This window comes from Oryctolagus cuniculus, chromosome 2, assembly GCF_051225735.1.
Source record: "Oryctolagus cuniculus isolate XC-2025 breed Fujian yellow rabbit chromosome 2, ASM5122573v1, whole genome shotgun sequence".
Classification (NCBI taxonomy): domain Eukaryota; kingdom Metazoa; phylum Chordata; class Mammalia; order Lagomorpha; family Leporidae; genus Oryctolagus; species Oryctolagus cuniculus.
Window position 1 is genome coordinate 24891590 of NC_142868.1, and position 15385 is coordinate 24906974.

Consider the following 15385-nt stretch of genomic DNA (forward strand, 5'->3'; position numbering starts at 1 on the left):
GTTGAACGATTTATTTAGTGTAACATTAAGCCTTCTATTATAATGTAAGTTTATATGCTATTTCAAAATTATTAATAAAGTGCTATCTTAAAATTAGTAAAGCATCTCTTTGTGTGTCAAAACACAGATTATAGCTTTATTATTCTTTATTATATATTATATATCATATATTTATATATTATAAATGTATTATTATAAATGCAGTATTATAAATTTATTATAATAGATTGTAATGACCTTCTTCTATCATCTGGAGACAAAATCCTCTTCAGGATAATAAAAGTAGCTTTGTTTTAAAAGAGATTAAATCAGGCCGGCGCCACGGCTCAATAGGCTAATCCTCCACCTAGCGGCCCCGGCACACCAGGTTCTAGTCCCTGTCGGGACGCCGGATTCTTTCCCGGTTGCCCCTCTTCTAGGCCAGCTCTCTGCTGTGGCCTGGGAAGGCAGTGGAGGATGGCCCAGGTGCTTGGGCCCTGCACCCCATGGGAGACCAGGAGAAGCACCTGGCTCCTGCCTTCAGATCAGCGCGGCCATTGGAGGGTGAACCAACAGCAAAAGGAAGACCTTTCTCTCTGTCTCTCTCTCACTATCCACTCTGCCTGTCAAAAAAAAAAAAAAAAAAAAGAGAGAGATTGAATCATCCAAGATTGAATCAACTGCACATGTTTACACAAGAAAATCTAACAGTAATGAAAAAAATTTATGAAATTTTAGTAAATCCATATATTATAATGATAATCTTTACATCTATACTAAGTTCTTTTATTAACTCACATTTTGTGTGAATGGGAAGGCAGGTATAGTGGAAAGAAACATTATATTCCTAAAGCTGTGTTTATGGAATGCATAAAGTTTGTATACCTTAGAGAAGAATTTTCTGGGGAAAAATTCGTAAGGATGTATACTTATTTTATTTAATATTCTATTTGTATGCAATTTTATAATAAACATATTTACATAATTTATATAGAAACAAATAAAAATAAAAATAATAGAAAATGTGTAAAATTTTCATATGTCACTGGTGATTTGTAAGTTTATATGTTTAATATACACGTATTTTTAGCTGCAGGTCTAGTCTCAATTAAAATTGAATTCTTAAGATGGTGAAGATATAGTTACAATTTAGCTATACATAAATCAGCATTATTTAATTTGTGTTGCATGAATAATATCACTTTGGAAAATATTTCTTGAAAGCATTTTATGAACAAGGTTCAGAATGTGTGCTAAAGTTTTGTACCTGAATGTAATATATATAGTTCAATTTGTTTTTTTTTCACATACTCTACAGAGTTTATGGCCCAACAAAGATTAAAAAAAGAACTGTCTTATATTTTATATCTTGCTGCTTTATTGAGTTGATTTATCATTTCTGACACCTTTTTAGTGGAGTGCTTGGGATTTTCCATGTACAGCATCATGTCATCTGCAAGCATGGATATTTTACTCCCTGCTTTCCAATCCTGATGCCCTGCATTTCTTTCTCCTCCCTTATTACTCCTGCTGATTCTTCCAACATCATATTGAAGAAGAGTGATGAAAGTTGAATCCTTGTCTTCTTCCATATCTGAGGAGACAGGCTGTTGGTTTGTTTGTCATATACAGTCTTTATAATTTTTAAATACAGTCTTTTTATGCTGAATTTATGCACAGTCTTTATCATGAAGGGATGTTGAATCTTACCAAAGGCTTTATCTGCATCTGTTAAACTGACAATACGGTTTTTGTTATTTGTTCTGTTGATGTGATGATGATTGTTGATTTGTGAATGTTGAGTCACCTTTGTATCTCTGGGCTAAATCTCACTAGAGCATGGTGTATAATCTTTTTGAAGTGGTGTTGGATTCAGTTCCCTAGTACATTGTTGAGAATTTTTGCATCTATGTTTTGTTAGGATATAGGCCTGTAGTTTACTTTCCATGTTGTGTCTTTGATTTGCTGTAAGAGTGATGATGGCCTCAGAGTTCCACCTTTTCAATATTTTGAAATAGTTTGAAAAGTACTGAAGTCATTTCCACTTTAAGTATTTTGTGGAATTGAGCAATAGAGTCATCAGTTCTTGGACTTTTACTCCATGGAAGTCTTGATTAATGCTTCAATCTCGATGCATTTTATGGGTCTGTTTAGATTTTCCTTTTTTTTTTTTTTTTTTTTTTTTTTTGGACAGGCAGAGTTAGACAGTGAGAGAGAGAGACAGAGAGAAAGGTCTTCCTTCCATTGGTTCACCCCCCCAAATTGCCGCTACTACTGGTGCTGCGCCAATCTGAAGCCAGGAGCCAGGTGCTTCCTCCTGGTCTCCCATGCGGGTGCAGGGCCCAAGCACTTGGGCCATCCTCCACTGCACTCCCGGGCTACAGCAGAGAGCTGGACTGGAAGAAGAGCAACTGGGATAGAATCCGGCGCCCCAACCGGGACTAGAACCCGGGGTGCCGGCGCCGCAGGCAGAGGATTAGCCTAGTGAGCCGCAGCGCCGGCCTAGATTTTCCGTATCTTTTTATTTAATTTGGCTAGGTTATATTATCCAGTAACTTAGTCATTTCTTCAAAGTTTTGTTAGTATTTGATTATTCAGAGTAGTTTCTTAAGATACTTTGTATTTTAGTGGTATCAGTTGTAATATCTCCTTTTTCACCTCTAATTTTATTAATTTACTTGAGTTTTTCATTTTTTGCTTGGTAGACTGGCTAAAGTTTTGCATATTTTGTTTATCTTTTAAAACAACAGCTTTTGTTTTATGAATCTTTTGTACTTTTTCAAGTTTCAATTTCATTAATTTTTTATCTGATCCTTAATATTTCTTACTTTCTGCTAATTTGGGTTTTGGCTTGTGCTTATTTTTCTACATTCTCAAAATGCATCATTAGATTTTTTTTTATTTCAGAACTTTCTCTCCTTTTAATGTGAGGACCTAATTCTATAAACCTTCCTTTTAATCCTGCTTCTTCTTTATCCACATAATCTAATATGTTGTTTTCATTTTCATTTACTTCAACAAAATTCTGATTTCTTTTTTAATTTCTCCAATAGCTCACTGGTCATTCAGTAGCAAGTTCTTAATTTCCACATAGTTGTAGATATTCTATTGGTCTTTGTGTTTTTTATCTCTGGTTTTATTCTTTGTGCTCTGAGAACATACATGGTATGATTTCAGTCTTTTACCTTTACTGAGTCTAATATATGGTCTCTACCAGACAACGTTCCATATGCTGAAGAGAATCATGTGGAATCTGCAGCCACTGGGTGAAATGTTTTTAAATGTCTGTTGGGTCTATTTGCTCAATAGGTTGGCTCAAATTTGAAGTATCTTTATTGGTTTTCTGTTTGTATGAACTGTCCATTGATGAGACTGGGGTGTTAAAGTCTCCCACTATTATTGCAGTTAGTTCTATCTCTTCTTGAATCTGATAGTATTCGCTTCATATATCAGGATGGCCTTAGGTATGTATATATTAATTATAGTTATATCTTCTTGCTGATTCTTTTTACCTATATATCTTCTTTGTCTCCTTTTATAATTTTTATTTAAAGTCTGTTTTGCTTGATATGAGTATAGCTACTCCTGTCTGTACTTGGTTTCCAATTCCCATCCCTTCACCTTTAGTCGATGTGTCTTTATTTATGAAATGAATTTCTTGTAGGCATAATCAACTCAGGATGGATCAAATATTTAAATTTAAAACCTGAGATTATGCAGTTGTTGACAGAAAATGTAGGGAAACACATTAAGACTTTGGTGTAGGTGATGACTTCTATGTTAAGACCCTCAAGGCACAGGAAACAAAATCAAAACTAGATGAATGGAATTATATCAATCTCAGAAACTTCTGCGCATTAAAGAAAAGAGCAATAGAATGAAGAGACAACTGACAGAAAGGGAAAAAATATCTGCAAGCTATTGATCTGACAAAGACTAATATAAAAAAAATCGGGAATTCAAAAAGCTCAGCAAAAAATAGTAAATAAATTTAAGAAATGAGCAAAAGACCACAACAGACAGTTCTGAAAAGAAGAAAAATGAATGCAACAAATATATGGGAAAATGCTCAATATCAATAGCCATCAGAGAAATGCAAATCAAAACAAACAATGAGATATCATTTCATCCTTGTTATAATGGCTCTTTACTGTATGTCAAAAAAAAAAAAAAAAAAAAAAAACAAGGAGTTAAAGTAACCAAATCACTTCTTTTTTTTTTTTTTTTTTTTTTTTTTTATCTTTTATTTAATGAATATAAATTTCCAAAGTACGACTCATGGGTTACAATGGCTTTCCCCCCCATACCGTCCCTCCCACCAACAACCCTCCCCTTTCCCACTCCCTCTCCCCTTCCATTCACATCAAGATTCATTTTCGATTATCTTAGTATACAGAAGATCAGCTTAGTATACCTTAAGTAAGGATTTCAACAGTTTGTTCCCACACAGAAACATAAAGTGAAAAATAATAGATGATTTTTTTTAAATGATGATGAAATCAGATCAGACCTATTGTCATGTTTAATCCCAGTGAGAGTCAAGTTGGGAATTGATAATTTCTTTTTTTTTTTTTTTTTACAGAAGATCAGTTTAGTGTACATTAAGTAAAGATTTCAGTCGTTTGCACCCCCATAGAAACACAAAGTGAAATATACTGTTTGAGTACTCGTTATAGCATTAAGCCTCAGTGTACAGCACATTAAGGACAGAGATCCTACATGAGGAGTAAGTGCACAGTGACTCCCGCTGTTGACCTTACAAATTGACACTCCTGTTTATGGCATCAGTAATCTCCCTATGCACCAGTCATGAGTTTCCAAGGCTATGGAAGCCCCTTGAGTTCTCCGACTCTTATCTTGTTTAGACAAGGTCATAGTCAAAGTGGAGGTTCTCTCCTCCCTTCAGAGAAAGGCACCTCCCTCTTTGAAGACCTGTTCCTTCCACTGGGATCTCACTCACAGAGATCTTTTGCCAGAGTGTCTTGGCTTTCCATGCCTGAAATACTCTCATGGGCTTTTCAGCCAGATCCGAGTGCCTTTAGGGCTGATTCTGAGGCCAGAGTGCTATTTAGGACATCCGCCATTCTATGAGTCTGCTGAGTATCTCACTTCCCATGTTGGATCACTCTCCCCTTTATTTATTCTATCGGTTAGTGTTAGCAGATACTAGACTTGTTTATGTGCTCCCTTTGACTCTTAGTCCTTTCATTATGATCAATTGTGAACTGAAATTGATCACTTGGAATAGTGAGATGGCATTGGCACATGCCACCTTGATGGGATTGAATTGGAATCCCCTGGTATGTTTCCAACTCTACCAATTGGGGCAAGTCAGCTTGAGCATGTCCCAAATTAGGGAATGATGGTTCCTCTGATTTCACTAATAATTCAAAAGATGGAGTCAATATCAAAACCTGTGAAAGACAGATATATGATAGTCAATATGGTGCTGTGTGTCTATTCTAACACTGGTGGCATTCTTGTTTGGTTTTAACATTCTAAATCATGTTGCTTGGAAATGATCTTTTGCATTAAAAGTCTCCATGTTGTACCCTATTAGTTCCAGAGTTGTTATAGAATTCTCTGGCCAGAAATACCCACATAATTGCATAATTTTAAGATTTAGTTTTAATAAGCAATATATTCACACCAGGTATATCCAATTAAATGAATTCTTTGGATAAGAAAATAAAATAATGTGTTTGCTACTAAGTCTTACTAGGATGCTTACAAAAAGATTTGAATGGTTTCTTTTTCTTTCCTGTACATAAAAGAGAGAGAATGGCTTACAGGCTGCTTTTAATCCATTCTTTCTCATCTACAGATTCCTGTGAAGTAACAAATAGCTCAAGGCAGTGATGCTTCCATAAAGCCTTCTTGTAATTATTGGTCTCCTGAGGCTGCACTGATTGTTTTCAAAGATTTGTTTTTATTTGTATGTGTGAAAGAGAGAGCAAGGGAGAGACAGAGGGAGGGAGGGAGAGAGAGAGAGGGAGAGAGATCCATCTTTCAGTCCCTAAATGGCTGCAACAGCCACTGCTGGGTCAAGCCAAAGTTTGGAGCCTGGAATTCCATATTGGTCTTCCACGTGGGTGTATGTGGGCCATCATCTGATGCTTTTCCAGGCATAATAGCAGGCAGTAGGATTGAAAGCAAAGCAACTGGGACTCAAACCAATGCTGCGTTATAGGAAACGAGCATTGCAGGTTGCCACTTAATCCACTGTTGCACAATGGTGACTTGAGCATTGATGTTTATGAAGTCTTTGTAGATTGCTCATTTTCACTGTTTTTGCAAAGAATTAAAAAAAGAAGACTGGAGCACTCTAACCCTTGCACGCTTAACCTTGAGCTAAATGCTCATCCATTGTTTTGTTGGCACTGTAGTAACACTATCATGTGTTTCTTTTATCTTCTAGTATTATCCCAAAAACTTCTGTATCAGAAGAAAATGAGACCACCAAAGAAAAAGAACGCTGGTTTCAAAGGAAAAGAAGGCACCATTCATTGGATAAAAAGATTCACGATGTGATGCATTATCTCCCATGTTTCAAATGTGTCCTTTTGAGGATATTTTCTGGTTTTCATTGTCTGAAGAAAGATGTAAGCTGCCAGATAGTGGAGAAATGTAGACAAGACTAGTCTGCCACCCAGGCAAGTGTATATTTACATGAATACTTCAGAGACAACAGCATTATAAATTATAAATGCTACTGTGCACTGAATGGAGATCTGTTCATAGGAGGCAATGATGTGCATCTATTTATATTTAATTAGGCATTAATATGAATATATTTAAAGCTTTCTATAACCTTGATGGAAGTAACCAATATGAACATTTTTATTAACTCAAATTTCTAGGTCATAATTTATTCCAAATCCACTTTCAGATTGATTTAATGAGAAAAATTGGTACACGAAGGCCAAAAAAATAAGTATTACTGACCGAATGAACGAATGGCTGGCTTGAAATAAAAGAAACACTCACAACCTCATTACTATCTACAAATGGCAGTTTAATGGAAGCAGAAAAATGATGTGAGGAAAAATATCATACACTTGTCAGTTCCATGATACAAATGGAAGGAAAAAAGATGCATGTAGTGATTGTTAGGAAATTCAGAAAATTATACCATCTCTGCCATGTCTTTCCTGAACAAAAGACCACAGAATATGATTCAAACCCAGTGACTAATTCAGTCTACATTTTTATATATGTTCCCTTTTTAATTGCATGCCAACTTTTTCTGCAGATGATAGAAAAGCATTTAGATATTCTTTTTTTTTTTGATAGCATCTGAATGTGTAAACCCAAAATTGTAAGAGTTCAATAACTTGAGAAGCCTTATGATGCCAAAATTCCACTGGGAAATGAAACTTTAGTTTCTTAACTATCCATTTAAAAATCACATTACACAAACGTGGTATCTGAAATAATTCTTTTTTTCTTTTGTTTTTACTTATCTATATGCTTTACTCTGAAATACAATGTATTGGCCTTTGTATTAGTTTGTATACACACCTGTGTGCTGGATCATCAGTTCAGTTACATTAATTCCATGAATTGAAAACCACAGTGACAAAGGTATATCTAAATTATGTGATAACTGGGCCATAAAAAGGAAAATCTGTGAATTCCACTTCCCCAAAGGAAAGCAATTCTGTTTATTATCTTATCTACCAACTGTCAGGAGCCTGTGATATGGAACAGTTTAGATTATTGCTGACATTTGGAAAAATAAATAGATTTGAAAGAACTTGAACATGTTAAGCAACATGGCAATGTGATATTGCTGAACAGAAATGGTTTATTTGTTGATAAAATATAACAAATATTGCAGAAATTGTTATTAGTTCCAGCTTCTTAGTTTAGGCTTATCTCTGGAGAATTGGAATAGCTGAAATATCATTGAAATAGGACTGTTGAATATATTAGCACAGTTAACATGCATTAAATATAGACACATATTCTTTGATAAACATGAAGTCTTCCAATGGGTAAATTGCAGTTGAGCTGATATTTATCACTGGATAATCTGGATTCTGTATCTTCATTCACTATTAAAAAAAATCAGGTACAGTCATTTAGTGGTGTGGTTAAGCCACTTCTTGGGAATCCTGGATATCATATTGGAATTCCTGGCTAAGGTTCCATTTACTTTGCTTCCATTCCAGCTTCCTCATGACACATCCTGGGAAGCAGCGGATGATGACTCAAGCATGAAAGTTCTTGCCATTCATGTGGAAGACCTGGGTTGGGTTCCAACCCTGGTTTTGTGGGCATTTGGAGAGTGAACCAGAAATGGAAGATCTCCCTCCTCCTCTTCCTCTCCACGTCTCTTTAAGCATATGTCTTAAAATGTCCAATAAATATTACATTTCATATCAGGAAATTATCTTTTTTTATTTTTTGAAAGGCAGAGTTAGACAGTGAGAGAGAGAGAGAGACAGAGAGAAAGGTCTTCCTTTTTTCGTTGGTTCACACCGCAAGTGGCCACTACAGCCGGCGCAATGCTGCTGGTGCGCTGTGCTGATCCGAAGCCAGGAGCCAGGTGCTTCCTCCTGGTCTCCCATGCGGGTGCAGGGCCCAAGGACCTGGGCCATCCTCCACTGCACTCCCGGGCCACAGCAGAGAGCTGGACTGGAGGAGGAGCAACCGGGACAGAATCTAGCATTGCTTTTTTTTTTTTTTTTGGAAATATCTACACCATTTTCTACAGTGACTGCTTTATGATCCTGCCAACATACTTTCTCTCTTGTATTTTCTTTGCTTATTTGTTAAAGGTCAATGGACTGTATTTGTGCGGTTATAACTTTCAACTCTTCTGTTCTATTGATCTATTTTTCCATTATTTCTTGAATACCTTCCTGTATTCAATATTGTAACATTATAGCAGGACTAGTAGTAGAGTTATAAAGGTCCTCCATTTTCTTTTCTTCTTAAAATATCATGTTGAGTTTTCTCAGTCTTTTTTCTTTTCATATCAGATTTATAATCATTTTGTCAACATGAACAAAGTAACATACTGGAATTTTATTATGATTTAATGGAATTTTCACATCAAGTAAGGAAGAAATGATATTTAATATTGGGTCATGCTACCTGTGACCATGATTTTAGAATTAGGGGACTGCAAAAGCAAAAAAATGAGTTAGGAACTGTTTCCTTTACTTTCAATTGTGGAACAAATGAAATAGATGATTGGCATAATTTCTTCTTAAATATTTGTAAAACTCGTAAGTAAACCCATCTGGACATGGTCTTTTTTAAAAGTATACTAGTTATTGTTTCAATTTCTTAATAGCTGTAGATGTATTCAGATTACCTATTTCTCCATGTGTGAGTTTTGACACACTATGTGCTTTAAGAAATTTGTCACTACATCTAAAATATCTAATTAGTGGACACAGAATTGGTCATAATTTTCTTTTACTATCCTGGGATCACTTTGGATGACCTCTCTATCTCTCTCTCGCTCGCTCTCTCACTAGTCAAGTGTCAACAATTTTATTACTTCTTTTTTTATAAAGCACAGTTTTTGGTAGTATTGAATTTCTCTATTGTTTTTCAGTTTTCAATTTTATTGATTTATGCTCTATGCTCTGAATTTTATTTGTTTTCTGTTAATTGGAATTTAAGTTTATAGAGAGGAATCTAGATTATTTATTTTAGATCTTTCCTCTCCCATAATATGTGCATTCAGTGTTATAAATTTTCCCACAATCAATTTTTTCTCTTAATAATACACATTTTCTTAGGTTTATTTTTATTTTACCTATTTATTTTTAATTTCTATTGACTTACTCAACTTTGTGTTTCTTGGAAGTCCATTGTTTAATTTTGAAATAATTTGAGATTTTCCAGCTATCTGTCCTTATTGATTTATATTCCTTTATATTCTGAAAGAGTACTTTGTATGATGTTTATTCATCTAAATGTAAGGTGTTTTCTTGATCCAGAAAAGTAGACCACATTGGTGAATGTTCCATGTGAGCTGGAGAACAATGTGCTTCCTATTGTTATTTGATGAAATATGTTATAAATGTCGAGCAGATACGGTTCAGTGATGATGTTATTCAGTTTAGCTATGTTCTTGTTGATTTTATGATCATTGGATCTGTCAGTTATGTCTAGAGGGTGTACTAAAGTTCCTAATCCTGAGTGAAATCACCCAGTTGTCTTTACAATTCTATCGGTTTGCCTCACATATTTTGATATTCTATTGTGAAGCACATCTACATGAACATTGCATATGTATCTACGAGGTACAAGAATTGCATTTATCTTTCATACAGAAACCAAGCATTCAAGGAAAAAGTGAAATACTTAAAGTATTGGGAGAAAAATGTACACCAATTTATAATTTTGTATCTAAAGAAATTTTCAAGGGTGAAAGATAAGTAATTTCCAAACAAACAATAGTTTAAGATACTTTTGCTAGTAATTCGCCTTACAAGAAATGTTAAAATATTTTTTCATAAAGACTGAAAATGATATGAGTCAAAAACTTTAATTTACATAAAGGAAAGGGGAACACTTTGGAAGAAATTTGTTTATTTTTCCTACCTGGAAAAAACTACAGTGATATTTAAAAGTGCATTTGGATTAGTCTCTAAATATATACCATACTCTGTGGAAAGCACTGAAAACAAAATAAAATAAATAATATTGATTTGTTAAGAGAGAGAATGAAATCATAAAAAATGCTTAATTAAAACCAAAGAGTACAGAAAAATAGTGAAGTCAAAATAAAGAAGAGAAATAGTTACAAATATGATCAATATTATCCAATTATATAAATAATTGTCCTATATTTGAATGTTTTAAATACACAAGTTAAAAGATAGACTATCAGAGTAGATGGAAAACAAGACACAACTAAATATAATCAAAAAGCCTATTTTATAGTGACATAGATCAATACTTAATTGTTCCAGAAATATATACCATGCTCACACCAATCAAAAGGAAGCTGGAGTAGCTATATTAATTTGAAACAAATTTAACCTCAAAAAACTGCAAATTGCCAGAAATAGAAAGGCATTACATGATGATAAATTGGTATTTATCCATGACTTACATTTATTTTTTTTAAAATTTTCATTGACATGGAATACGTACAATCATTTATACGATACATTGTGATAGTTCAACAATGTATACAGGTTGTATTGGTCTATCAGATAATTAGTACTTTCATTTTCTTATACATTCATGCTTGGAATTATGAGTTCCTCTCTTCTAGTTCTTCAGAAAATACACAATATGTTATTGTTAGCTGTAGTCACCCTCTGTGCTACAGAACACTGAACTTATTCCTATCTTACTATCCATTAACCAATGACACTTTATCTCTTTCCTCTTCCAAACCACTAGTACCCACTATTTTATATTCACATGGATGTTTTTAGTTTCTACATATGTGTGACAGTACATGATGTTCATCTTTGTCTTTCTATTTTACTTAACAGATTGAGCTCCAGTTCCACTCATTTTTCTTCAAAAGAAAACACTTCATAAATTTTTGGCTGAATAATATTATACTATGTATCTATACCACATTCTCTTTATCACTTTATCTGATGATGTATGCCTTGGTTGATTACATATCTTGGCTACTGTGAACGGTGCTTCAATAGATATGGAAGTGCAGATACATCTTTGATATAATTATTTCATATAATATGATATTACACTTGATCTTAGCCAAAAGGCCAAGAAGCGATCATCATATAATATGATAGAAGTGATTGGATATAAAATCTATGATTGTAGTCTAGATTTCTGCATGTTTCTTGATGAAATAAGCCACTCATCTTAGTCATCTCAGGATGCTGGAACCAATTACCATGGATGAATGGCTAAGTTATTAAACGCTTACTGATCTGAAGTCTGGGAAGACCAGAATCAAGGCAGCAGTGTCATGAGAGCTCACTTCCTGGTTTGTATATGACTGTCTTCTCATTGTATGCTCACAAGGAGACGCTGAGAGAGATATGCAAGCTCTCATCCTGCCTCTTATACTCTTGTTATAAGTGTCTTACCCTTGTGATCTAATCATCATCTGCAGGTTACGCTCTTCAAACATCCCACTGGGAATTAGCTGGGGAGGGGATATAGTCTTACAGCACCAATGCATTAGGAAGCTTACAAGGCACAAAACTGCGAGCAACCTCTAGGAACTTTGAGTGGCCACATGGGCTGAGCAAAACAATAAAGTTTTCACTTCATCAGTTCCAAATTGGTTACTAGCAACAAAGTGGATATTGAAGAGGGACCAGAGTCTTTGATGAAAAATGTAGCCTGGTCAGCACTCTAATTGCAAACCTTTGATACTGTGAGTAGAGGATCCAGTTATGTCTCGCTTGTGACCTAAAGAAATTGCAAGTTAATAAATTGATGTTGTTTTAGGGCACTAAATGGGTAGTAATGTCTTGTACTCCCATACAAAACAAGCACAGGTTATTTCAAGTTCAGTGCTTCAATGAATGTGACATTTCATTGTTCATGGTTTTTGGTGGATATATGTATACTTTTGGTGAATACCAAGGAATGGCATGTTTGGCTCACAAAGGAAAACAATAATTGCCTATAATTGTATTGTAAAGGCTAAATATTTTTCTCAGATAATTGTGCTTATTGAAGACGAGTCCCACAGATAGTGAAAGAGAATTTGTTTTTTCCTGAAACTTGGAACCACTTGGTATAACCTATCTTTTTAATTGTAGGCATTCTGAAAGATATGTGCTGGTATATATTATGGTTATAACTTACAATTTCAGTAAAATACGGAATTTCCTTGAAACAAAAGGAAAGCATCAGTTACTCAATAGATAGTAATAAATGAAAAAGCACAATCTCTGAATGTCAAAAATATTTTTCATCCTTAGTTTAGGAACGAGAGAGTGAAATTGATAGGAAAAGAAAAATCTCAAGTTCATGTGAACATTTTAAAGAAATAAAATGAAAAAGAAAGAAAATGTTGAGTAATAATCTTAAAAAATACTGAAGTAATAAAGTTTATAAAACAGCTCACAACAGCATCACAAAAGTTTTGTAATACACTAAAGAGCCTTTAGGATACTGCTTTAATCATGCACATTGAAATTAAGATGTCATTATACATAAGTGACTAGAGCAAAACTTTATTAAACATTATGCAAACTGGCATAATACTAAATGCTGTAGTTGTAACTTGTACAATATGTACAATATGTATTGTTGCTTATCTTATTTTACTGTTATTGGCTTTAGAGATCTCAGGATAAAAAGAAATTAAAAATCCTCCTGCAATAAGCAAGTTTTCTCCTTCTGAAATGTAGCTTAGCAACTGACCACACCCTGTTGAGAGAGAGGGAGGTGGGGAAAAGAACCACACATAGAAAAACGCTACCCTTAACGTGAAATATGAATAATAGTCAATGTGCAATAAATATTAAATGATGAATCTCACTATTAATCAGATAAGTTAATTCAGTTGACATGTGACTTCTTAGCCATTAGTTAAATAACACTCATGAACGTGTGTGTGTCTGTACATGCGTGTGTTAGGGGTTTTATCAGGAAAATTATACTAAACAAGGTACAATCTCAAAACCCATCAACTGTAAATAATTTCTTACATTTAGACTGCTAAAGTCCACAAATATGCAATAAAACATGGACACTCATTGCTAGTATCTATCTTTACAAATGATAAAAATTTGGAAAAAAAGTATCAACAATGTTACTAAAAGAAAAATTAGTTTCTTCATGAGATAATGAGACCTATACATTCCAGTGGTATATCCATGAATTGTAGCATTGTCCTTTGTTATCATCATTAATTAACACCAGAATCTGCTTGGAGCAGTCAGTGGACACAAGTGAGCCAGTGTGATCACCCTGATACACCCAAAGATTAACAGATTCTCTCACAAGCACTTAGACATGCTAAATAATATATTCTACTAATCAGCTACACTAGTAAAAGCAGAAGTAAAGAAAACAGCATCAGAGAGATGCCAGCAAGATGGCAGAGTAAGAACTCTGAGGTCTCACCTCCACCCTCACAGAAAGTTCAACACAAATATACAACAAGTATATGAGATCACACATATATGATAAAAACCTCTTTTAATTACTATGCAAAGTTTACCTGTATACAGATACCATACCACATCCCATAATATGTTCAGTAATTATGTACCATTAAAAAAAAAGAAAACCAAAGCTATGTGATCTTTAAAAGCTAACGCTTCTATAGACCCTGTAGGTGGCAGGCATTACCCTAAATACATGTTTGTGTGTGCATCTTTTCATTTAATTCTTAAAACATACATGAGAATGGGTACCAATTTTGTCCTTATCCATTTTATTCATGAAGAAATTAAATATCTTGCTTCAAGTGACAATGGAGTAGGTCTGACCAAATCTGACAGCGATGTAGCCATGTTCTGAGCCACTCTATCTTCTTCCTTAATTAGATTAGCTATTAGGCCATTAGTTCTCTTATTGTATTCTGGAATGTGTTCTAAATTAGTTTGTAATTGTTCTTTATTTCCCTAAATGTTTACTTCATTTTATTTGAAAAGCAGAACTACAGAGAGAAGAAGATATAGGAAAAAAGGGAGAGATTTTCCATCTTTTGGTTCACTCCCCAGATATCCCCAGTGGTCGTGCCTGGGACAGGACAAAGCCAGGAGCTTGTAACTCTGTACAGATCTCCCACATGTGTTTGGGGTCCAAGCATTTGGGACATCTGCTGCTTCCCCAGGCACATTAGCAGGGAGCTGAACATTGTGGCATGGCAGGTTAAGCCCCAACTTGAGACACCCACATCCTATATTAGGGTGCCAATTTGAGTCCTGGCTATATTACCTGAGATCCAAACTCCCTGCTAATATACCTAGGAAGCAATGGAGAAAGAACTGAGTACGTGGATCCCTGCAACCCACACTGGAGGCCAGATGGAGTTCCTAACTCCTGCTTTCAGACTGGCCCACCTCCAGTTATTATAGCCATTTGCAGAGAAAACCAGCAGATGGAAGATCTCTCTCTCTTTCTCTCTCTCTCTCTCTCTCTCTCTCTCACACACACACACACACAATTTATCTTTTAAATCAATATTTAAAAAAAACTACAATAAAATAGGAACAACATATGGAGTTCATTTCAACCTAAATATAATGCTAAATTTGAGTATAATTTTTCCCTTCTGAAGCTTAAGTGAATTTGGTGAGCCAGTTAAAAAGCAACTAGCTCATTGACAGGAAATAATGCAATTCCCATGGGACTGGGTTAGTTACCGAAAGAATAGATTGTTATAAATGGGAGCACACCCTTCCTAATTTGTTTGTTCTGCACATATCCGTTGGCCTTTTCTTTTCTTCAGTGCTAGGACACACCATACCTGAAGGCCTTTGCC

At 34.8% G+C, this 15385-nt stretch overlaps 1 pseudogene; it reads right to left on the reverse strand.

Moving 5' to 3' along the window:
• Positions 1-11613: 11613 nt before the first annotated feature.
• On the reverse strand, positions 11614-11705 carry LOC127490373 (U2 spliceosomal RNA; annotated as a pseudogene).
• Between the last annotated feature and the right edge of the window lie 3680 nt (positions 11706-15385).